The following is a 6,636-nucleotide window of genomic DNA, read 5'->3' as shown; positions in this document are numbered from 1 at the left end:
TATTTATTGTTTGGTTACCAGTAAAACAATGATGCATATCTACATTAATTTTTTCTTCTACCCATTTCTTAGCTTATCCATATTCATATCTTCTCTCTCTACCTTGTCTCTTATTTTCTTCTCCCCTGCCACCACGTTTGCATTTTCTACATTTTTAACTCTGAGCTTTATGGATCTTTTATAGATTTTAAGTTTGTTTTAGCAACAAGAAAATTTACTATGCTGTTTTCTTACCTGTATATTTCATATATTTCATAGATTTTTCTAGTTTCAACTTACTATTTTGCTACCTGAAAGTATTTTCAAGAGTCATTTGCTTGATGAAACTTGAGTTCTTGTTTGCCTGAGAATATGTAATTATGTTTCCTTTGCATGTAAATTATTGTTAGTTGCATATAGTATTTCAGATTTAAAGTCCCTTTGTTATGACTCTTGAAAAACGTTGTTCTCCTCTATTATGCATATAACATTAACAATAATTATATTAGTGTTTCATTTCTTGTTATTTTTGTTTTTTAAATAAATACTCTGTTTTCTATTAGAAAACTTTAATAATCTCTTCTTTATGTTTGATGTTTTAAAATTCACTTTAATATGTTTGTATTGTCTTTTTAAATCATGTGAAAGGTTTGGCACTGTGAAACTTTGCAATATTTTTCTTTTTTAATTCTTACAAATATTAGGCCACTCTTTCTCCAAATATTTCCTCTCTTTCATTTTTTAAAAATATAGTTTCCTGGAATACCTTCAATGTGAAGGTTAACAATTATATATCCATCCTTCCTCTCTCCAAAATTTTGTTTTTTCTTCTTTTTCTTTATCTTTTTCTTGTGACATTTAAAAAATTTCCTCTACTTAATCTTCAAACTTATTAGTTTGTTACCCAATTGTATTTATTCTATTTTAATTTACCTATTGAGTTATTTTTTATTTTTTCAAAATGTATTATTCTACTCATCTTTTCCATTATTCTCCCTTATCTCTTTGAGAATATTTAATTCTTACTTATATTTATTTTAACATTTTATTTATATTTATTTTGAGTTTCTGTTCCACAATTCTCTTCTATCTGGTATAAGGTGAAGGAATCCACCTCAAGTCTGAGATTTTCTAACTTTGCAATCTGTACAGAATCACTCTCTGTGCTCACTGCCCCACAGTAAGCAATTATGTACTTTGAGGACTCTTGTTTTCTCCTCACTAGTCCTGATAGGGAAGATGGAGAAGAGAAAATCAGAATCCACCCAAAATATCTGGGAACCTGTTGTTATTCACCCTCCAACCCAGCTAGGTTGGAGTGCCTTTCTGCTGTTTCCTCCATTTGTCACTGATGCTGGGTTGGTGCTACTGTTTTTTCTCCTTACTGTAGGAAATAATTCTCACAGGGCAATGTGAAGAAAGGCAGAAATTACAACTTAAAAGTTCTTTTCCAAGTTCCTGCTGTTTTTTCAGCCAGTTGTTTTCATATCTAAATTGTTCTTCCTTCCATATATATGATGAATCAGCTTGTGTCTTTCTAAGAGTACTCAGTATTTCATTTTTTGTTTCTCAGAATCAACCAGACTAGCATTTGTTTCACATCTACAGAATTATATTAAGGGGAAGAAGACAGCCATACTCATTAATTTGTCAAAAACCGGGAGAGGTTTTTCCAGTGATCTTATTTTACCCTTATAACTAAGATCAACATTATTGCTGTATCTCCTTCAAGACTCAGTTTTTGGCTATTACGAATTAATTCATTTCCACAGGATTCTATGTACCTAGCTCAGTGTCATGGGCAAAAGTGTTTTCAATAATTCCTAACTTCTATATTTCTGGGGAGGCCAATTTTCATAAATCTATTACTAAATTTGCACACATATTTTACTCTGTGGAATAATACACTTGTCTAAATTGCAAATAAAAAAATCCTAAATATAATGCTAAAATTCTTCAATATGACTTATATAGGCAGTAAGTAGATAAGAAATAATTAAGGGGCCCAACTAATGCTTTCTATGAATAAATAGGGATAGATAAGTAAGACACAGCATCATGAGACTTTCTGTGCCTTTATTTCATACAAATGTTGTGAAGTAGTTCACAGCTTCACAACGTCTTCTTTGAGGATGAAGGACAATCTTAACACTCACCTTGAACTGCTTTCTAGTTTTCCAGAGTCCATTTGTAAATTATACTTAAATAGGTTTAAAATTACTTCTCTCTCTCAGGTAAGTTTTTAATTCCACATGAAGTATTCCAAAAGAAAAAAAATTATGTCAGATTTATTTTTATATGTTTACAAATACGCATTTTTAAATCCACTTTGAGACTTTTACCTTGATCATTCCAATATGACAGCACAGTTGTATCTATTGACATTGACTGGTATTAAATTGAAGAACTGCTGTAAATTACCTCTCCATTCAGATCTATATGTCTAAAATGTAATTTTCTTCCTCTTACATGCAACACTATTTCTTTTAGCTCCTCAATATTTTGAAACCATCTATTTGTCCACGAAAAAAAAAAAAATTCTTCCAGGATTAATAGAACAAACAATTTGGTGAAGACTTCTGTGAAATTACCACAAGAGATAGATCATAATAGGTGGTTGTAACAAGCAAAAAAGCTCCTAAGAAAAGGCTTTCAGAGGACTCTAAGGGTCAAAATCTCCCATGGGCTTTGCAAACAGCAGCCCCAGTTGCAAATCCAGGAACTGGCTTTAGGTACATGAAGCTCAGCTCAGGTTGTCGCTGGCACAAAGGGTCAGCTCTAAATGAAACTCTAAATAAGTGAATTCCATTTCAGTGTACTGCAGGGGCCTTTGAAAACAGTATGCTGAGAATAGATAGGGCTCAAGGAAAGTATCTCCAATTGAACTTTTAATGAACTCTCGTAGGCGCCAAGAAGGCGAGCAGATAAGGAAGAGCATAGAGACAAGGAACTGAGTAGAAGGTTACATCTGGGTAAAGAAAGTTTGTTTTGCATTGTGTTCTTTCTGCTGACATGGGATTTATGGAGTATAAATAAAGTGAGGCGGAGGCTCTGAGTGCGGCCGCCATGTTCTCTGTTTGTCTTTGTCTTTTGTGTCTGTTCATTCTCCACCACCCCCGGCACGGACCCCAATAAGTGGCACAGCGAGCAGGGTTCGCACGGGTGAGTAGGGGAGAACAAGAAGGGGAACCCCCTAGGAGCGGGTAAAGCCCGGATATTGTTAAGGGGAACCTTCTTAAGCTTTCATTATGGGGAATTCCAGTTCCTTGGCCTCAGAATATTTAAGATTATTACAAAGGCTTTTACTTTCAATTGGAGTTGATACCAAAGAGAGAACTTTATGGAAATTGTTTGCTCATGTGGAACAACATTGCTATTGGTTTCAATATCAAACTAAAGTGCAATTAAATAAACGAGATTGGCAACAGGTTGTTAAGACCCTTCGTCAAGCGCATTAGCACGGCGATGTAATGTTGGCACCTTTGTGGGCCCTCTGTGCCTCTATTACTCAGGCTTTGGAGCTCTTAGAGACAGACTCTGAAAAAGAGGAGGGTGGAGATGAGGAATCTTTGAAGTCTCCAATAGCCATTTCCCCTCCTTTAGATAATCCTGTAACTGATGGGGAAGGTCCTTTGCATAATGATGTGTCTCAGGAAAGGGAATCAGAAATTCAAAAGGAGCTTCAGCCCGTTGTTCAATTGTTACAACAAATTTTACAATTGCAGTTATCTCCCCCTCACCCTTCTCCTCCACCCACTCCTGTTTTTACTTTTCCCGTGGCTCATCCACCCCCGTCAGCACCCAAGGCGGAGAAGGAGGATAGTTTTCCACCACCACCACCGCCGGTGGAAATGCTGCCTCGTTCAGGCATGGTTTTTACTGTCCCTGCTTCTACTGCTAAAGCTGTAATTGAGGTTTGGATTCTCAAGAGGATGAGGATCCTCTACAATTGTTCCCCATTACTAGGCAACCTTTTGGCCCTAATGATCAATTTCCTCAAGGAGGTGTGAATGTGCAGTATAATGTCCTTCAATTTAAGTTCCTTAAAGAAATGAAGGCAGCTGTTGCTAATTATGGCCCTCAATCTCCTTTTGTCATGGGGCTTTTAGATTCTTTCTCCTCTGAGAATTTGTTTTTGCCTCTTGACTGGGAGACTTTGGGGAAGGCTGTTTTGGACCGCTCTCAGTGGCTCCAGTTACGCAGTTGGTGGCTGGAAGATGCCAAAGAACAGGCCCGCCGCAATGCCGCTAGAAATCCTCCAGGACCAACAGAGGAGCAATTAACAGGTACTGGTCAGTTTGCTACTGTAGCGGCTCAATCTGGGCTCGATGATACAGCATTATCACAAGTTAAAGGACTTTTTTTTAAAGCTTGGTGTGAAGTAGAACCATCAGGAAAAACTGCTTTGTCTTTCGTTAAGATTTTGCAGGGTGCTAATGAACCTTATCCTGATTTTGTTGCTCGGCTCCAAGTTGCTGTAATGAAGACTGTGGGTAATGGGGCAGCAGGCAAAATCCTGATAACCACATAAGCTTTCGAGAATGCTAATCAAGAATGTCAGAGCTTGTTGCGCCCTCTAAAGGCTGCTGGAAACTTACAAATAGAAGATTTTATTAGAGCCTGTGCCAGAGTGGGAGGGGCTGCCTATAACGCACAATTGTTTGCTGGAGCTCTATCTAAGGCACTCATGGGAAAAAAGGGGGTTTGCTTTCAATGTGGAAAGACTGGTCATTTTAAAAAGGAGTGTCGTAAGTTATCTAATAAGAATGACTCCCCCAAAATAGGATCTAAAAGGCTTCCCACTGAGCCCTGTCGTCGTTGTGGCAAAGGGCGACACTGGACTAATCAATGTCACTCTAAAGTGAACAAATATGGTAACCCTCTAACCTCCGGATCGGGAAACTTGCAGAGGGGCCCTTCAGCTTGGGGCCCCAGCAACAATACAAGCCCTCTTCATTTGCAATTTCCAATCAGCTCGGGGGTCCAGCATCAGCAGGCCAATCAGTCAATGTTAACCCCCAATTTTCACTAACTCAACTTTTCTCTGCTACTTCTGGTAGCGCCGCTGCTGATATGTCAATTTTGCAGGCCGTCGAACTCACTCCAGAAATGGGAGTTGTTAAATTGCCTACAGGTGTTTTTGGGCCATTACCTCCACATACTGTTGGATTGCTTATAGGACGTAGTAGTAGTATTCTAAAGGGTTTACAAGTTCATTTGGGTGTTATAGATTCTGATTATAAAGGGGAAATTCAAATTATGGCACAGGCTCATAAACCCATATCCCTTAAAGAGGGGCAACAGATTGCACAACTCCTTTTACTACCCTATTTCCAGTTTCCTTCACGGAGGCAAGAAAGAACTGGAGGTTTTGGAAGCACAGGTAAACATATTTTTTGAGAAACTTTAGTAACTCAACAAAAACCCTTGTTTCCTCTCGAAGTAGAGGGACAAATTTTTCAGGGCTTGGTTGATACAGGAGCTGACGTTTCCATTATTGCCTCCAACCAATGGCCTTTACAATGGCCTAAACAGCCTGTTGCTGTGTCTCTTACTGGATTAGGTTCTGCCTCAGAGGTGTATCAAAGTTCTCAATCCTTGAGTTGTCGAGGGCCGGATGGTCAAATGGCCCAAGTCCAATTTTATATTGTTCCTATTGCCCTAAATTTGTGGGGGCGAGATTTATTGCAACAATTTGGAGCTTTTGTTTCTATTCCTCATGTTTCTAATTCTGCCAAGAATATGATGTTCCGCATGGGCTACAATCCCCTTGAAAAGTCTTTAAACATGTAGCCACTGTTCAGCAGCCTCAAGCCCTTCCCTTAAAGTGGAAAACTAATATTCCTGTATGGGTTGAACAGTGGCCTTTAACACGTGAGAAGCTTGAGGCCTTGGAAAACTTAGTTCAGGAACAATTATCCTTAGGTCATATAGAACCTAGTACTTCTCCATGGAACTCCCCTGTTTTTGTGATAAAGAAAAAGAATGGTAAATGGAGATTATTAACAGATCTTCGTGCTATTAATGCATGTATTCAACCCATGGGATCCTTACAACCTGGCCTTCCTAATCCTTCTATGAGTCCTCAAGATTGGGTGCTCATGGTTACTGATTTAAAGGATTTTTTTTTTCTATTCCTTTGGATCAAAAGGATTGTGAGCGTTTTGCCTTCTCTGTCCCTGTTTTTAATAATTCTCAGCCACTTTCTCGATAACAATGGAAAGTTTTACCTCAAGGTATGTTAAACAGCCCTACCTTGTGTCAAGAATTTGTCCATCGGGCCTTGGATCCTGTTCAAAAGCGTCATCCTTCTGTTCTTTTATATCATTATATGGATGACATTCTTCTTGCTGCACCCACCAGAGAAAAGCAGCAAGATGCTTTTGCATCATTACAAACTCAGCTTTCTTTCTACTCACTTAATATTGCCCCAGAAAAAATTCAAGTGGATTTTCCTATTCAATATTTAGGTTATACCTTGGGAGCACGAAATATTCGACCCCAAAAAATTCAAATTCGACGTGATCATTTAAAAACATTAAATGATTTTCAAAAGCTTTTAGGAGACATTAATTGGATGCGTCCTGTTTTAGGAATACCAACATATCAGTTACAACATCTTTTTTCTATTCTAGAAGGAGACAGTCACTTGGACAG

The sequence above is a fragment of the Macaca thibetana genome, chromosome 5 (genome assembly GCF_024542745.1).
Source record: "Macaca thibetana thibetana isolate TM-01 chromosome 5, ASM2454274v1, whole genome shotgun sequence".
In the NCBI taxonomy this organism is placed as follows: Eukaryota; Metazoa; Chordata; class Mammalia; order Primates; family Cercopithecidae; genus Macaca; species Macaca thibetana.
Note: the sequence above shows the minus strand (reverse complement) of the source record.